The sequence below is a fragment of the Plutella xylostella genome, chromosome 19 (assembly GCF_932276165.1).
Source record: "Plutella xylostella chromosome 19, ilPluXylo3.1, whole genome shotgun sequence".
NCBI lineage: Eukaryota > Metazoa > Arthropoda > Insecta > Lepidoptera > Plutellidae > Plutella > Plutella xylostella.
In genome coordinates, this window is record NC_063999.1 from 5,305,596 (window position 1) to 5,325,409 (window position 19,814).

Consider the following 19,814-nt stretch of genomic DNA (forward strand, 5'->3'; position numbering starts at 1 on the left):
TAATCTTGACAATGATGATGTATAGTGAATTTCTTCCAAAAAGAATTTGGGATGTGTTTGATTCTGAAAATACAACATACTTTTGAAAAATAAATGAATAATCGTACTGCTCTGCCACACTATGCTCATCGCGTCCGCTGCTCCTAGTGCAGAACTTCTTTGTACTTTTATGCCTTTGATGCTTCACTAAATTTGATGGATCGGAAACTTATACCATCTCGAACTTAGAAGATAAAATTACTATAAAATGTATGGTGTTCGATATGGTATAAAATTATTATTATATGTATCTCTGCTCCGTTTAGTTTACGACGTTTTGTAACTTTGCTATGACAAAGTGTATACCTGCAGATATCTGTGCGAGCCATATACGGGGCTCATTCAGAAGGTACTGGAATAGGGGCTAGCACTAACAGGGCAGTGGCCGCGGTGGGCCATTCAACGGAGTTTGCCGACCAACTCGCTAATGGCTCACTGCTGTAATTTCACAAACACCTAGTCCAAATGATTTGCTTTGAGCGAGTGTCAGAGGAAATTGGTCTAATAGTGACTAGTACAATTGATGTTTTTGGGATGCGTTTTTGGGTGAGTGCACAGAACACCGCAGACTTGGCGTGTAATAATAGGTACAAAAAATATTATTTATTCCCCTCAATAAGTGTACATAGGCGATTAATGTTCCTATCATTCTCTTCCAGTTAACAAGTAAAGTACCTATATAGTTCCCAATTACAAATTTAGCTACAAGGCTAGTCTAGAATCAACCCAAGATCTTCTTAGGAAGTTGGTGAACTTTGAAGACGCTACTAGTACTTGGTAGGCAGTCTCAATTACCCACTTAGTTCATCCCATAGAAACTGTGTCGACTTGGCACTCTCGGCAGGTAACTTTGAACACCAGACACAGATTAACTGAACAAAACTGATGAACGAGCAGCTTAGAAGAGTCATGAACGTTATGTTCAAAAAACAGCTGGAATAGGACTATATATATATATATATTCTTATATATATATATATATATATAAGAATATATATATATATATATATATATATATTCTTATATATTCCTATATATTTACGTTTGCCAATTTTATTTTATTAAGACTGTAAATACATAAATAGATAGATACAATTTGCATTGATGTTACTGATCTATCTTTTCTAGTTTTCAGTTGTTTTCTTCAATATGTTGGACTGTAGCCACTGTAGGTACATCAAAAGTACTTATACAAATTTGGTGAATTAAAGAACCCTAAAATGTGATATTTTGAAATAATACGTAGAGAGATGGTTTCAAAATTAAAATTTTATATTTTTACTTCTTATTTGCTTCTTACTTTTTAAAACTCTTCCTAGAATTCAGTCTAGATTTACTTTTCTTTTACTTTACTTTACTTTTACTTTGCCTGCTATGTTTTCCTGTGGGAATTCCTGGTTAAAAAGTAGCCTAACTATGGGTTTTTCTGAATATGTGCTATATAACTGTGAAATTTTAATAAATGTAATCTACAACTGTAAATTCGTTAAGCAAACACATTTATAGTAACTTTACAGATCCATAAAGTAGGATGATGCATGATTTTATTGGCCTAAATATTTGCATGCCTGTAAGGTGAAATGTGCTGAACTGATTATAAAATGTAACATCATATGTATGAACCACATTTGACGCAAATAAATGTCTTTGTCTTTGATGATTCAGTGCAAAATCCGCCTATACGAAAGCAAATGCAATATTTTTTTGCAACACTAGCGCTACGACAGACGATAGAAATACCTAGGTACTGAGTTACTGACTGAATACATGTAACTTTTAAATTTGGATCTCATCCAATATCTATTTTTCAGAGCAATTATGCTTTTACTTTACCCACTCGGGTATAAAAAATGGTAGGTAGGTTTTAAGTATTTATTTAGCCCGGGGAATTAACATTGATGTGCCATCTTTCCGATGACTGCTGCTGCTTGAAAACTACATCCTGAATTTATACCTATACTATACCTACTAGGAAGAAATAAAGTTAAAAAAATTGACTAAAATCTAAACATATTTTTTGTTTTTTTACAGCTTCCATGATAAATTGCCTGTCGTTAGTTTGGGCGGATATTGATTGTTACGCTGTTGCAGTATTTTTAGCCTACCAATATATTTTAACAAAATACAGAACATTCATAAAATATGATTGGAGTTCCAATGTAAAAACATGATTAATTTTGTAATAAAATCTCATATTTTCAGTGTATTGTCGTATTGTAAAGTTAACAAGCGTCCAATTATCGATATCGTACATGAAGAAACAGAGTCAGCAATGCCTAGGAAGTGGACACACTTGACTTGTGTAAATTTCTTTAAAAGTAATACCTTCTGAATGTGATGCGTCCGTTGCGTACGATGCTGAAAGGTGCATGCTTACGCGTTAGTCACAATATACTACTCTCTGAGTGCAAAACACCACGATAGTCAAAGAAAACGGTCAACATGACTTTGACTAACAATCGATAGTACAAAAAGGAAAATTCGCCGTGAGTACTAAACACAACTCTGGAAACGGCGTTTAAATAAATGTTGTGATGATTGGATAATTCGTTGGCGTATGTGTATCGTTTCTGAATGAGCATACTTTGAAGGTGATAAAATAAATTTGGATGAATAACAAAAAAAATATGTTTTATTGATCCAGTTCCGATACTTTTTACACAGAATTTACTTAGGGACATTCGCGTTTTATGTTGCTTGACACAAAATCACCCCCGCACCGTTATTGTCAGCAAAAATCCAAAACTATTCACAGTACGATGGTCTTTATAATATTAGGATTTATGTTAGCTGCCGATGAGCATGAAGTTAGTCCTGAGTCCGGCCAATCCCCACCTTACCGGATCAGTTTCAGCGCTAACGGGTAAAGTTTACCGTGTTCTTAGAATAATAACCAGTTCGCTCAGAGTTACACAAGGGACTGAAAATATCGAATGTCATCCCTTTCAGTAAATGTAGTAAGGTTCCGTGCGCGAATGACAAAAACGGAACTCTAGATTAAATAAATAAATAAATATGTGGGGACATCTCACACACGGACATCCGACCCCAAGCTAGGCAGAACCTGTGTTATGGGTGTCGGACAGCTGTATATCTATACAAATATATAGACAGATAGATACTAAATATAAATATCAACAACCAAGACCCGAGTACAAATATCTGTCTTTAAACAAATATTTGCCCCAGCCGGGAATCGAACCCGGGACCTTCGGCATAGCATAGATTCGATATAACAAGTGCATATAATAATAATATTATGTCACTAAAGTTAGGTAAGCATCCGCACATAAGATTTTCTTAAAAAAATACAAACTTTTGAATAACCCTGGGTTTCCATATACCTACATATAGTAATTGAAATTATGTAATAAAGATATTTATATAGGTCTAGTATAAAAAATATAGGCCTAGAGCCCTAACAACATGATCAATAAACGTATTCGATTGTTCAGACGATATAAGGACTTAAAAAACCCTTTCTAACAAATCCAGAAAGTGAATTAGGTAGCAAGTAATAAATCACTCAGGAAGAAAGTCGCCTCTTCAAGCCTTCTTGAAATGCTCATTTATCAATCGAACATCGAAGTGATTGGCTTGTGAACATTCCGCATTAACCGATTGAACCCAGTGATACCAGACACAATTAAAGTCTATACTGTATTAAGTGCCGCTAAAGTTTTAACAATATTTACTAAGTATTATCATCATCAGCCAACAATATTATCCACTGCTGGACATAGGTCTCTCACAAGGAGCGCCACAACACTCGGTCCTCGGCCTTCCTCATCCAACCACTACCGGCTAGGCGGCTACCCGCCTAGGTCGTCAGTCCAGCGGGCAGGAGGGCGTCCCAAGCTGCGTTTGCCTGTTTGTGGACTTAGTATCAACGTGTTTAAAATCGATTCATCACAATTAGGTAGGTGTAAGAAATTTGACAGCGTTTAGGCCTGGAAAATATTGTGTAAGTTGTTGTGAAGAAATACCAATTGTGTCCCGCCCAGGGAGATCACTCTAGGTTCAAAATGGTTAAAAAAACCATTCAAAGTACTTTTCATAAAGTTTCAAAAAATAATAATGATCATGGCGATGTTAAAATGTCTAAATTTTCGTATTCGTTTGTAAGTTTTAATGCCTATGTAACACGATCAAATAAGTTCGCAAGGATTTCTACAAAAACAAAAAGTTACAGAAAACCTATAGCATCATTCATATCATTCACATTCACGCATTTCAAGAAGGTCCGAAGTTGGGAGGAACTTGACCCAAAAGTACTATGGCTACTGCTGTTCACGAATACGTGCTTTTATTTCATAAATGAATCTATATTCATCATCATCACGTCATCATGACCCATCACGTCCCCACTGTAGGGGCTCGAGTCTCCATCCAATAAAGGAAGGGGTTTAGGCCTAGTCCACCACGCTGGCCTAGTGCGGTTTAGTGGACCTAAATTCATCATCAGGTACTATTGCTGGACATAGGCCTCTCTCAGGGAGCGTCAGAAATGTATGGAGAACCGGCTATGCTGATGAAGTGGACGCACTTGCGTGAGTTCCTACACAAAGAATACTGAATGCGATGCGTTCGTTGCGTACGATGCTGAAAGGTAGACGCTTACCTACCTTTACACCGCCATAGGTCTTTGTGAAACGTAACGTGTATAGTAAACATCCATCAGCATTTTATATTTGGGTCAAGAGTGTGACAAATATACTGACGGCTCGGGACAGTAGCTGGACAGTCCCCTTAATTGCACATGACATAGCGATATATACAGGATGTTACTTTTATCAGGGAAGCAAACTAGGCATTGTATTGATTTATAGCTTGACGACTTTGATATTCTAGCAGGTATACAAAAACATATTGCACTTAAAAAAATAATATTGCATAGATTTTAGCAGATTACCTTTATGATTAACACTTTAACATTTATTGCCTTAGAAAATCTTGGGTTTATCAATACCTACAGTCTGTTCGGTCATCTTTTCGATCTTAATGCCTTTTTTTGCAACATACTTTAGGACTAAGTGGATACGTAAGTACCTACGAGAGAGGCAGGTACTTTAATTTAACTTTAGTCGTTTTTATGAAATTATGATGACCCTTAAAAACTTCTTATGGGCAAAAATCAAAGAAAAACTTTCTGAGTTTCCTTTTTATAAATTACTGAAAAACTTTAACTGCTGAAGGTATACCGGGTGGTCCCAGGCTTTGAAAGATTCTTTTAAGTATAGAAACAGTAGACAGAAAAATACTGAAAGAGCACTTCTTTAGGTACTACTTTTACATTATGATAATATTATAATGAATACTAAATAGGTAGGCATTCTTTCATAAATAAAATGTGTACTTTCGTAAATTTACTGAACCGATCAAAAGATACAATCAAAACGTAGTAAACTACCTTTTTTGACCTACATAATTATTTTGGAAATACAGGAAAAATATAACAACAACTAATTTAAGTCACGCAACCACTTTACCTAGTAAATAACCCGCCTAGGTAAAAACAACCAAATATGTAGGTGTAGTTGACGAGTTCTCCACTAAATACTGCGAACAGGCAAACGTAGCGTGGGATGCCCTAGCTTCAGCGGACGAAAGACCTTAAGGTAAAGCCACCAAGTCCACCTATCGGAATCGTACGTATAGGACCAAACGGATTTTCATAAATTTATGGAGAAACGGCGCAGGCAACGCCCATGACGTGGATGCATTTTTTGTGTGAATGTCTATCCTCTCTACAAAGACTCTCGCTTATCTTTAAACAGTGGTGGGAGGAAATAGGATGCAAGTGTTGATAGTTTTCCTCCCGAGGCCTTTGTCCAAGAGACGATAACAGGTTGATGAATGATCACCTGAATCACCCCCTTTCGGTTACAGGACACTATTCTAACACCAATACGTATGTTTTTGGAATATGAGTAAATGATACAGACTCCATTTTTGTATGTAAGTATTTCGAAAACATTATTTGTGAAAGTGCCCTATTATAGGTAGGTTCTTGCATCCTCAACTGTACCAATGTTACGTTAGAATAAGAAGCCCTTTTTGTCACTAACAAGAAAGTTTAGTTTTTACCTTTCTAGTTTTCATAATGTTAGATTTCAGTTTTATTGAAGGAGTGTTTTATTATTAAAAAGCCGCAATTTTAAAGGGATGCCTGCCACTTGGTTCTCTTTGTTGGTGCGTTCATAAAGTTATGAAATAGTAGGCACTGTTGTATAAGAGCGTACTCTTTCTTGACGATTTATAAAATGTATTTATTACATAAATTCTCAGTTTCATATAAACGATTATCGTTTCGGAAAAATTACCTACTTAATCATATAATTGTGAGCAACTGAAATGGTAAACCACATACAGCTTTTTAGTAAAAAGAGCAAATTAGCCGAAATGAAGTGATGCACCAGGTGGAAATTGACACAACTTTGGATCTGCGGTCAGTTGGTAACGTTACTTTTTTAATACGGGGTGAACACAAAAAAAAAACATTTTCCATAGAAACTTTGTTGGTCACGTGACTTTTTACTATGGAGAATGACTATATTTTACGCGATTTTTGAATTTCTGATTTCAGTTTCGGGCATAGATATTCCATGCTGCACATGTATAGGTTTCGGCTTTTTGCAACATCCTGTGTATTGGAGAGTAGTTTTAGTTTTATTTATTTATTTATTTATTTCAACTGGAACACCAGCAGCTTATACAACAACAGTTTTGTTTTATTACGACTTTTTACATTAAAGTATGTACCTATTAGTTAATTCAGTCACTCCTTTACTGTCTATGTATGTATCCATACATCTGTTTCTAGTTTCTACACTCTGTATATTGCCGGACTGGCAGAGACGGTGAGGAAATGTTGCCTTTGCATTAAACATCCGAATTAATATTGATATTAAAATGAGAATGGCCAAATCTGATCCGCTTTTCAGCCACTATCCAAACCTATTTTTATTCAGTGATAAAAGTGTTCTAAATATGGGTTTTTTTTAAAAGAAACTACACCACTTTAAAAAAATACTTTGCTTGAGGGAAACATCTAGTACAGTAGAAAGGCTTGATACATATTTCAGCACCTATATCTTCGTTCTCCCATGCCTCAAAATAATAAAATTTACACCAGGTTATACTGTAGTCATGAGCTACACATCAGTATATGTTTCATCAATGGCTGCTCTGGCGGGTCATGGTGCCGTAGAGAAATGGCCATTCTCCTTTCTTATACGTGATGTGTTATTTACATGATCATCATTTACATTTTCATACACGCAATCATTAATAAGTAGACAGCAGATACTAAACAATGCAAGAACAAGGAACAAACTAGCTACTCAGATAAAATTATCTTTGTTTAGAAAACAGCAGAGAGTATAAACAAACGGAAGTCGGTACCAAGTAGTTTAAATTAATAAGCTATGAACTTTGAGAACTTTGATTTATTTATATCAATAAACTTAGTCATAATAAATATCTACCTTCCCACATAAATTTGAAATTTAATAAGTGGGTAGGTAGTAGGTACTTAGTAATTTATTCAGTCATTTTGAAAAGTTTTATAGTAATTTATTCCGTCTTCCTTCAATAATTTGGACAGAACAGGACTAACTTATTTATGCTTAGGGTGGTTTGTTTACACCGAGTGGTTGTTATTTCTAAGAAACACGATAACAAGCAATACGGTAAATAATGCACAGATAACTAAATATTTATGTAAGGCATGCTTAGAATAAATTAACTTTTTGTGATGTTAGCGTGATAGGGCAGAGCCAAAAGTGGGACGTTTGATTGTTTTACAGGAACCTTAGCATAAACCAGTGTAATAAAGATTAAAACTTAAGAAATGGGTAGTAGTTTGTAAGTACTTACATTACTATGTAAATGCAATTCAAGGAGACCATGTTAGTGAGCAGTCTATTTTTTTGTAAAAAAATACTTAGGTAATGTACAGAAGGATAAAAACTGTAAAAAGCTATTAAGAAGAGGTTTCAGCATACGAAATAAATGAATTCTATAGAAATGTAGTAATTGTCTACTCCAATCTCAATTAATAATCAATGAACGATCAGCAATATTGATTTCTATTGTATCGTCATCATCATCGTCCAGAAAATGTAACACATTTTTCATTCTTTACACTCTGGTGTTACGTACTACAGTATGCTGCTTTGTTGGTAGCTCGAGCCATTGCGATGCCATTTCTATCTCAAAAATACTACTTTGAGTTTTTATCAGTATTCAAACAGTGAGAAAACTAAACGGTGAATACGCCAGTACTCTCCCTTGCTGTACCTACAAATTCGCGTTTAAATTTCACGATTTTTTTAAATCGGATCAGCCATTTTAAATTAACGAGCCCATTCGTACAATCAATCTACTTAACCCTAGTTAAGATATTATGTAACTATGTACATCCCAAAGAGAGATATTATATCTTTTTAACGCCACGTTCAAAGCTGCTAACATTAAGTGCTTGACAGTATAATGCAGTGGAGAGGCGGCGATGGAGAGCGATGGCTCAAGAGCCACTCATACCTCTTCAAGCGATGAATAAGCGATTGAGATAGACGTGACCTTATTCCGCACCTTAAACTTTACATATATTATCTCCTTTTATTTGAGGTTGTGACGTTTGTAAGCAATTCTCTTTTAAACGTTTGAATTTTCTGGTCAGCTAATTAGTTCCCATTTTTATAGGTTAATTTTGTATGCAGTTTTATAATTAAGTATAAATTTTAATTTAGGAATTACCTATCAAAAACAAAGGTAAAACGCGTATACAAGTTAGCAATTTCCTAGTTGAAAATCGCTATCCGCTAGAAGTAGAAGCGGCGCCGGTAGCGGGCAGTGCGACTCCGTCGGGGCTACGAAACGCGTTTTCCCATTTCCACCCGCGATCAGTGTTATCCCGGCGTTTCAGCGGAGCGGTCGCGCGACCAACGCCAACTTTCTCCACAACCACTACTAAATAACATCTTTAAAGTTATCAAAACATAGTGATAACAACATAAAAAGTTTAAACAAAAGTGCGCAAGATTTTCCGTGAAAATGTGAACCCATGAAAGTTATACAACTTGTTGTGCGTGAAAAACTTCCCAAAGGATTTCCTGACAGATTTTGGCGCCAAAAGGTAAGTTTTTTCAGCCTAGCAACTAAAGTTTCGGCTGACAGAAATAGTTCAGACTCGGGTCAAAGTCATACGTTATCGGTGACCTACAGATTGTATCGCGAAGTTTGTTTACCTAATTCATTAGTGCTTGTATAATAGCCATTACTTACTGACTTGGCTACTCAAGTCAATTAACAATGTGTGAACTATTTTTCTACATACGGTGAGCTATTTTTCAGTTTGGGTATATCTGTACATAGGAAAAGCCTCGGTTTATTACCGAATCGACGATATGAAATAAAATAATAATAAACATTCCGTGAACTTTGTGCACCGATTCATTATTGTAATACGTTTGATATAATATGATAACAGTTAATAGATAACTAATAAACGAGTATAATATATGAGGCACCTATACTGGAAAGTTAAATAGACGGTCGAATGGCGTAGTGGTTAGTTGCCCTGACTGCTATGCCGAAGGTCCCGGGTTCGATTCCCGGCTGGGGCAGATATTTGTTTAAAAGACAAATATTTGTACTCGGGTCTTGGGTGTTGATATTTATATTTAGTATCTATCTATCTATGTATTTGTGTAGATATATCAGCTGTCCGACACCCATAACACAGGTTCTGCCTAGCTTGGGGTCGGATGGCCGTGTGTGAGATGTCCCCACATATTTATTATTTATTATTTAAATATTATGTATAAAATTATACCTCTCCTTAATAACACAAATAAAATAAACATTTATACCTACAAAATATAAACCATATCAATAACTATATTGTAACAAATATAATTATTCAACATTGTTAAATAATAATAACTATATGGATAACGCTGTAAATATACATTTAGGTGGAATTTCAAATCGACGGCAATGAAAAAGTTCCAGTGAGAAAAGCACCAAATTACTCCTTAGGGAAAGGCTAGCTTAATCTGTCTGCAAAATTGAAGTAGATTTCAAAGCGCACCATAATATTGCCAACTAAAACGTTTTTTTTTTTTTTTAATTTCCTTAAAATATTTTAAAAGTTTAGATTTAACATTTTGTAAGTAGGTATCAGAACTGTTTCTTTGCTCGTGAGTGTATTTAGCCGCCTATTTAAGCGCCTGTCAAACGATTTAAATAAAATTTTAAATTACATATACGTTTAGCGCTTACTAATAGGTGCCTACTGATCATGTTTAATAAAAATGAAAAAATACTTCAAAATTTCAGTGTCTGTCCAATGAACATGGACACTCCATGTAGTATAATTTTTTATTTCAGTCGTAGTCGTGATGAAGTTTTTAAGTAGTTTTATGGAGTGCTCTAATAAACATTATAGCGTGACTTCATAAAGGCGAGCGCCATACAACCACAGGGTACATCATAGTAAAGTGACTCGTTAAACTTGGTAGGATGACGGGATCTCAAAGCACTTGCTGCAACGACGTCATAAACCCACTAAGGTACTTACTGTTATTATGAAGAGATAATTAAAACAGATTTTTATGCGTGCCTCGGCTCTAAGCTTAATAGGTTTCCCGTAGGATTTCCGAGGGATAAAACAGCCTTTGTCACTCTCTCCAGTCTTCTAGGTATGTACATGTCGCAGTAAGATAGTAATAGCCGGGATATAATTATATCCCTAGGGATATGATTATATACCGGAACATAGTTATAAGAAAGCCATTCATCACTATCTTACTAGGGATATAGTTATAAAACGGACCAAGTTTAGTGATATACTGCGACATACATAACACATACATCTTTTTTGCAATTTATTATGTATTAAAGTACATACAAATTTTGCATAATGCGTATGTGGGGAGATCTTACACACGGCCATCCAACCCCAAAGGTATTAGACCCCTGATAGCCTGATATAATATATGGTATCACTATAGATAAACAACAGCCAAACACAAGGCAAATACAAATGCTCATCACATCAATGTTTGTCCTAGGCGGATTCAAACCCGCGGCCTCAAGCTTCGGTAGCAGAGTAAAAAACAACAGTTGAATCCAAAGTTATATTTTTTTTGCGATATTATTATTATTCCTCATCTACAAACATTCTTATTTTAATTGGTTGGTGATGCCCATGGAACATTTTCACGTAACCTATCGTGCGTGAGTTGGACTCAAAATATTTACTGTCAATCATTTAAGCAAAACAACATCCTTGTATCAATCAGCTAGATACTTTTATTATAAAAAGCAACTGCGTGTTGTTTTTTACTTGCATATTTAAAAATAAAAACATTACCAATTATTTTTTGCTTTTAAACAGTTCAATACAGGACATGTCCCTCCTACAATAAGGGCCACTTGCACACACATATTAAATCTAGATTTAATGTCAAATCTCGATTTAACAAACGTCAATCTCAATACCTATATAAATCTAGTTTTAATAATTATGTTTGTGCAACTCGCCCTAAGGGCTTATTGTCATAATCTTTAACACAAACATTTTAAAACCTTTGGACTAACTTTGACAGAGGCCATCTGAATATTTGAACATTATACGCTATTACTATTATTATTATCATTAGGTACTGTCCACATTGCCACTCACGACCGGCTAGCGAGTGCTGTGTGATGATACGACATGATACGAGTCTATTATTGAATGCAGTCGTAGTAGTATAGACAGATATCTGTTTGATAGTAGGTACATTATAATTATATCTATATGTTTATGATAACTGTGTGAATTGGTATAATAAGTAAGTAGGTACAAGAGAATAGAGATGACCATTCTCTTTTATTTGCTATCTAATCTCATTTGAACTGGCCATCATACCGTCGGTACATTCAGCTTCATAATAGTAACTAGCTATATACTTTTGTACCTTGTCAAACTAGTAAGCTGGTTAGGTGCTTAACAGACTTCTTAACTTATTTTCATTATTTTCTTAATATTATAAATTAGCTTTTACCCGCGGATTTTCAAGTGTTAAATTGGTTACATTATAAAACATCCTTACCACAATCGCTATAAGGACCTATATTTAAAAAAAATATAATTATAAACAAACAAAAAAACCGACTGCACGCTAAAAAGATAAAACAAGCCCCAATGTTAATGGAAAGTATCGCAGGCGGCGACCAGCAGAGGGTTCACCATCTAGCTGAATGTTACTTAGATAGGTAGACCTTGTGTGGCGGTCCAGTTGGTCCCCGCCTGCGATACTTTCCATTAACATTGGGGCTTGTTTTATCTTTTTAGCGTGCAGTCGGGTTTTTTGTTTGTTTATAATTATTATTTATTTGTAACTTTTTCGTTGTTTTATATTTTATGATATATTATGTAAGTAGCCGGGTTTTAGTTTATAAACATTTTTTCTTTCAATAATTTTGGTGTTGTGATTTAAATACTTACCTAAAATATGCATATTTTTGTAATGTGCTAATCAAGCGCTTTCATTTGATACCCCATACGGCATATTTGGAAAAGTATTATTTTTTCGATCATCACTTTATGTCCTCTAGAGGGCGCTTTATACATTTTAATGTAACGTCACATAGCCTATAACTATTGCGCAATTAAGACGCTTCTAACGATACCTCATACATCAAAATCTATCAAGCCGTTTAGTCTGCAGGAGGTAACAAAGAAACAGACATACATGCATACAATCGAAAATCCTTACCCTCCTCCTTCGGCAGTCGGGTAAAAAATAAGCATCATAATCCGTTGTGTAGTTTTAAAGATCTGAGCATGTACATACATACAGACAGATGAGATAAGCTACATACAGTTCTCCCATATTAATAATGCGCATGCAAATCTTCGCAAACTGTCGTATTCCCGGAAACACCCGAATCATTGAATCGTAAGAGCCTTAAACAAAGCAATTGCATTTTGATCCTTGTTCGAATGAAATAGTAGTCAATATCATGTGACACATAATCGAAAACAATTTGGGCGGTCAGTGGCTGTCACCGATCAGTCAAAGGTCTCAAGGTCAAGATCAGTATTACTTTTGTGGAATTATAAAGAGCTGCAACTATAAATCGTTCTTGTTATTTTTTTCAAATGTGAATTTAATTTCAACTTTAATTATTTTTGACGACGCCATATTATGAGGCACGAGAACGTACGTTTTTAAGAATAAAATATACGTCACATTGATAGACTTCACTTTGCCAATAAAGCCACACCCAAAAGACCAAGTTTGTAATTGTAATATTATTGTGAATGATCAGCGCTGTAAACACTTTTGAACTGAGATTTTAATGTAAACCTGTGTTTGAAATCCATGTTTCTTCTTCTAACATAAACCTTGTGTTATTCAAACCTTATTTCATCCATATTAACACCAGCTTGAGTAAGACATTTGAAATTACTGTAACATTTTCGAAGTAAATTTTAATATTATGACAATATTATGAATTGTCGGCTCAAATTTCGTTACTGATTAATCAATATCTCTTTTAGCACCAAACACATAAATCTAAAAAAATGCATGAAGAAAATGCACTTAAACACTCTAAGGGTCTGTTCCACAATGTCTGGTTAGTGGCTACCTGACGGATAAAATACATGCTGTCACTTTCTGTTATTATTTTTTAGACAGTGACAGCATGTATTTTATCCGACAGTTAGCGACTAACCAGACATTGTGGAACAGGGGCTAAGTCTAAGTACATACATATCGTTTTCTGGCGCTTGGGAAATACGACCGTTGCCGAACAATGGCGAAGATTTCTATGCCCATTATCAATTTTGGGGAACTGTACTTTGCTTTAAACTATGTAGTGGTAGTGATGAGTGCTAAAGAGTGGTCATCATCATCATCATCATAACCCTATAGCAGTCCACACCCACAGTCCATACCTAAAGAGTGGTCACTGATTATTTATTTATATTCGTACAATAAATAAAACTTTAATTGGTGATTCCGTATTCAAGTGATGATGATGTTAACACTGTAGATTAGTTGACCATAGCAGTAGAACAATATTCGATTGTCTCGTAACTAATTGATGTAATTAGCATTTTCTACCGATTAGGTATCGCAGATACATCACATGTATGTAGCAGCATGCATGTATAGGTCCATAAGATTTTTATTAGACACAAAAAGGGTTTAGTGTAAGCTGAAAGAGGCTGAGTGAGGCCATTAGTACTCATTAGTCATTACATTAAGACCACCATTTACCCTATACGACACTATTCAGTTGGTTATGATCCGGTAATAAATTGATAATTTTAGGATTCGATAATTTTATAATTATTGGCTTCATTTCTTAATTAATTTATTCTTAATTTTATTATAATGAACATAATGAGTGAAGCAATAAAGCATTTTATTCCAACAACAACGGATACAGGCAGAACAGAAGTTAATAAGAATTATGATTGGAAAATATTCATAATTGTTTATAAGAGTTCTATTAAATTTAGTAGGCAAGCGAGGTTATTTGATTTTATTGATTGCAATAATATGAAAGTCTTCCAATCCATATTAAAATATTAAATTCCTATGTAGGTAGGTACCCTTTTTGTCGAAATCACTAATTATCTGTTATAAATACCGGATTTGCTATACGGACTATCCCACGGTGATGGTTGAGGGGATGGGTGATACGGATACCACATTAAAATAGCATTATGTCACTATAGTCCAGTCAAGGAATGAGGTGTAGAGTGCGTGAGCAGGTAACTAAGAGATTCCTTCAGAAACTTGTTCAGGGGGCTTAGGTTGTTAACATATCAAAAGTCCTGACTCCTAGGTGATGAGCGGGGGGGAGGAGGGGGTTTAAAGGTATTAATATGCAAGTAAGCCCCTTGAACAATTTTCTGAAGGAATCGTTTAGTTACCTGCTCACGCACTCTATACCTCATTTTGAGTCATTTATTGAATGGACTACTAGACGATCACGACGTGGATGAGTCGCTGAAAGCATCTCATGAATCTTGGGATATTTCAACGATATATTTTAATTTTTATGCTACAGTTGCAACGCCAATATTTTTGCAAGTCACTACGGGGCATAAAATAGCGCTTTCTTAAGAATGTGACTTTTCTTTGAGAGGGAAGATCGTGACAAGCTTAAAGAATTACCTGCTTCTTGTAGCTCTGAAAATCTGTTGCTACGATGGAAACCTATCCTATAGTTAAAGTAGTAGTAGTAACCTAAGCGGAAGAAACGTAGTATTTTCTTAAATTTGGAATCGAACCTTCGAATCGAGAGTCAAATTATCAACAAACGTTAAACGTGTAATAACTCATTTAGGGCGGATTCGGCCAACGTCGAGTAACTGTTTACTCACGAGTAAAGTACCAGTTACTCGCGAGTAAGCAGATTTTGCATTCTACCAAACCTGAAACCAAGATAACTAGCTTATCCCAAGAATAAAATGTTATACCGCCAAAATTGACCGTGTAACGAGCTTATCCGAGAGTAATTTTGTAATGGCGGCAGCACATCAGCTGATTAGAAAACCGTCATAATGACATATAAACACATCTGTCAAAACATAAACAAAAGTACGTTAAAAGGCAAAGTCTCAGAATAACAACAGCGAATAAAATATTAAAACATAAACAATTTCATACTTTTATAATCCATTCAAACTAAGTTGGCATGTCATTTCTATTGCATGCTTTGAAACGCAGCTATTTTTATTTTAGTTGCATTACAGTTTCGTTCCTCGTTCATTCAATTTAATCATGGTATAACTTGGTAGAATGCAAATGTACTTATCCTAGATATTTACTCGCGTATAATTTTAATTCCGGTATAGTTATTCTCGTGTAACGTGATGTTTGGACGAATCCACTCTTAGTCTCTTTACTGAACGCTAGGAGAGGTGCAATTCGATACTACACAAACATATGGAAAAATAACAGCGCCAACTTTTGGAAAAAAACAAATTTGCCTTACATTTTGATAGTGACAGTTAACGATACCTAACGTAAACGGAGGTTCGAAAATCTTATAGATAGATAGAATAGATAGAATATTCTTTATTTGTACACACACACATAAAAGAAACTTACATAACTTAAATACTATAAACTATGTACAAAAATGGCGGTCTTATCGCTTAAAGCGATTTTTTCAAGACAACCTTAGGGTGGAAGGATATTTTGATTAAAGAGGGGTCAAGTGTACTAAAGAATAATAAAGGAAAAATTAAAATAATTATTTAGTTATTATAATTGCTACACTGGAATACTTTTTTCATCCAAGCAATCGAATCGACAAGAGTCGAATTCTTTGTGATCGCTACACAGCAACTAATCCCATCACAATATCACTCAGTAGAAGCTATTCACAGAAAAAGGCAGCTGTACGCTTAAAATTTCTAGTTTGTGAAATACCTGGTAACAGGTTTTTCAGGAATGTTTCACAAAGCCTCCGCCGCTACCGACAAGGGTTGTATTGTAGGTACATATTTTTTTCTGTTAGAACTTTGTTGTATAGAACACTGTCATGCAGTACCAGAGTAGCTCGGTATGTTACGTTGCGTATTATTTAGTCAATAATGACAATAGTTTATTCAATATTGACAGTATTCAGTAAAGAATCAGGTATAGTGCCACAAACTTATCTGTTCCGGTGAGAGCGAACTAAATTGGTCCATACCTCATTACTTACTGTACTAATGAATTTCATATTGACATAGATTATATGGACCTATTTAGTTCGCTCTCACCGGAACAGATAAGTTTGTGGCACTATAGAGTGCGCGCCACTACTGAAGATTTAAGACGAAATCGGGAGCTAATCTAGCCTATCATACTATCTGACGTTTAGTTCTATGAGTGCAGACAAAGAGTAAATAATACTACGCTGAAAACAGCGCTGCGGTTATCGGACTTCAGTGGTGGCGAGGACTTTATAAGTACGGTGGCCTGCGCCTAAAAGTATACAGGCGGAGTTTTTAAAATAGCGATCCCTGATGATGAAGGGACCAGCTACATCTGTTATAAATCCGGGGACGTGTTGTGTGTGATATGTGTAGCAGTGGTGTTTATGTGGATGTGCCTGAGCAGCATGTGAGCTTGAGATCACTATTTTAAAAACTCCGCCTGTATAGGTACTTTTAGGCGCAGGCCACCGTACGTACTGTCAATCATTAAAATTAATTAATTTAAATTATTTTAAAGCAATTCTACTAATGGGCTGCTTTTTATCCCTGAATAATCATCGAAAATTCTCTAAAAGCAAATGAGAAGCTCACACGGAAACCCACAAAATCATAAATTGAATAACTATCCATGCCCTCAAAGAATACCCAGGTGTACTAACTTACCTACAAACCACAAGCAATATATCACTGCAACACGTGGACAGTACTAAAGAAAATTGCATGGAACAGACAATTTATCACTGACTCACTGTAGTGGAGTTCCTTTATTAGCCTTTCGTCGGTACAGTTTAGCAAAGCATAGAATCAACTCCAGGTTGGGGAATTAAATACATTTAATGCACTTGCGAGCAATGAAAAAGTTCCACTGACAATATCATCTAATTACCCCTATACGGAAAATAAGCTTCATGACGCCGTCGGCAATATTGAAGTAGATTTAACTGGGCATCAGAATACTAAGCTAAAAACATACATAATTATTTCTATAAAATTCAAAATGAAACTTTTAAAATTTGGGTTATTTGTAAATGGAACTTTTAGTGTAGTATAATAGTGACAGTAAAATCCAAATAAAAAAAATACTGTCTCTCTTATACTGTTCCCGACGATACACCGTTTGAATCATTAATAGGTACTCCGGCTATTTTTCTATTTCAATAATAGTGTATGTTCTTTCTTTTATTAATGAAGATAGATTGTAACGATTTATTTGATCTAGAAATCCTACTCCATATTGAGATATTTACCTACAGGGTTAATAATTAGATATTTACAAGTTTAGTGCTTAATTTTTTAGTTGCGTTATTATTAAGTATTGTCTTGTGATGATGATAAACGTAAGTATGTAAGCAGGGCGTTCGGTTCGGTACATGAACTGACATTTATTTTTTTCTGTGACAGACGAGGCTTACAGGAGAGTTTCTGAAATTAAATGTCCACATGCGCCAATCCATAGTATGTATCTGAATGCATGTTTGACAGTACAAGTAAACGTATCGAACTAACATCGACCCTCATTTTACGCATCCAAGCACAAGCTCTTCAAAGTAATAAATAAAAATATTTTTGTACACAATTCCAATTATTTCCTCCATGAAAGAGACGTTATTGTGTAGGCCGCGCCTCCCCGGGGCGGACTGAAACAAAAGGCGCAGAGCCTCTTTCATACAACTACAACACAAATTAATTAAAAAATAATAGATACTCTCAGTTACAAACGCGTTTTGTTGGAAAAATTGAGAGGCAAGATTAATGACGGTTGTTAAATGAACGCTTTTCTGCTAGAATAGATGTTTTATTTCGATTGTGACTATTCAAGTCTGGGCCTTAACCGCAAGTGTAATCCTAATTATCCCTTCTTTAGTCCTAAGAGGGTCTGGTAGAATTTCCTACGTACGTATGTAATAAGGACTACAACCGTCTTCAGAAATTACCTTCACCCCGTTTGGAACTCAATATAATGTGGTGAACTACTTCCCTCAATGTGAACCAGAATTACATACTCTATGTACTTCGTACGAAACGTTACGATATACTACATCTCGTTTATATATACGAATTTATTGCATATTTTTTTATATTACATAGGTATTTGATAGTTACATTGGCACATTTCAGTGCCAAACCCTATTCTATGTTATTAACCCTGTTATGTTTACATTACAAATTATTTTTAGATTTATTTATTTCAATAATATATCGTATATCCTGTTATACATTCTGTCGTTTAAATCTATAAAAACGGATAATTGGCTTTTTGTTTCACTTTTTAAATACATAAGTTACTTACTATTCCACTGTTGAATGCTCTTTGTTTTCCCTAGATATAAAATAAGAAATGTTGGTCTTTAGCTATTTTTTCCAATCAGAAAATCTCCTAATTCTAGAGTTATTTCAGTATAAGTAGGTAGGTAGGCCTTGATTTTCATTTGTCGTGACTCAGCACATTCGCACTAAACGCTAGACTATAGTCCAATAGGAACCCTAACATTAAAATGTTTTTCTCTACTACCCTAATAGCACCGTTTATCGGTAATTTTACCTTAATATTCGCCATTAATACTAGACAAGGGCTAACGTTATAATATTTTAATGGTACGCAAATGTTAGGCACGGAGGGAAAAACGGTTTTGTTTTCCGTTCTTGTAATAATAACTAAGGGTTACCCTCTGAATCAACGAACGAAAGAACAAAAATTTACGTAGTTTGCCCAGCAAAGTCCAAAGTTTTCCGAAGTTTCGGAAAAACAAAACTGCAGCGCTTACCACGACTCTATCTTGTATAAAGCGTGCCGATTGCGTGAAAATTTAAATTTTAGTTCGTTCGTTCGTCGATTTATAGAGTGACCCCACTGTACCCTGATGGTCTTCTTCTTCTTCTTCCTTGCCTTATCCTTATTTAGGGTCGGCTTAGTTCGTCATGTCACGCCATTTTACCCTATCCTCTATCATATCCTCATTCACTCCACAGTCGCTCATATTTTCTTTCACGCAATGGTAAATGTATATCTAGGCAAAAAAGATTATGTTTTATTTCTTCATCTGCATAGATT

At 35.1% G+C, this 19,814-nt stretch overlaps 1 protein-coding gene across 5 annotated transcripts in view; it reads left to right on the top strand.

The window, feature by feature from the left end:
* Window positions 1–8,944: 8,944 nt before the first annotated feature.
* The window catches only part of LOC105390333 (diuretic hormone receptor), a 111,864-nt gene continuing 100,994 nt past the window's right edge, over window positions 8,945–19,814 (top strand). For 2 of the 5 annotated variants that reach the window (XM_048627640.1, XM_048627644.1), the window contains exon 1: window positions 8,948–9,178. The gene's annotated coding sequence lies outside the window, so the exon portion shown is untranslated. Of the gene's footprint in view, window positions 9,179–19,814 lie in introns of all 5 variants that reach the window. The other 3 variants (XM_048627642.1, XM_048627646.1, XM_048627645.1) reach the window with 3 other exon arrangements.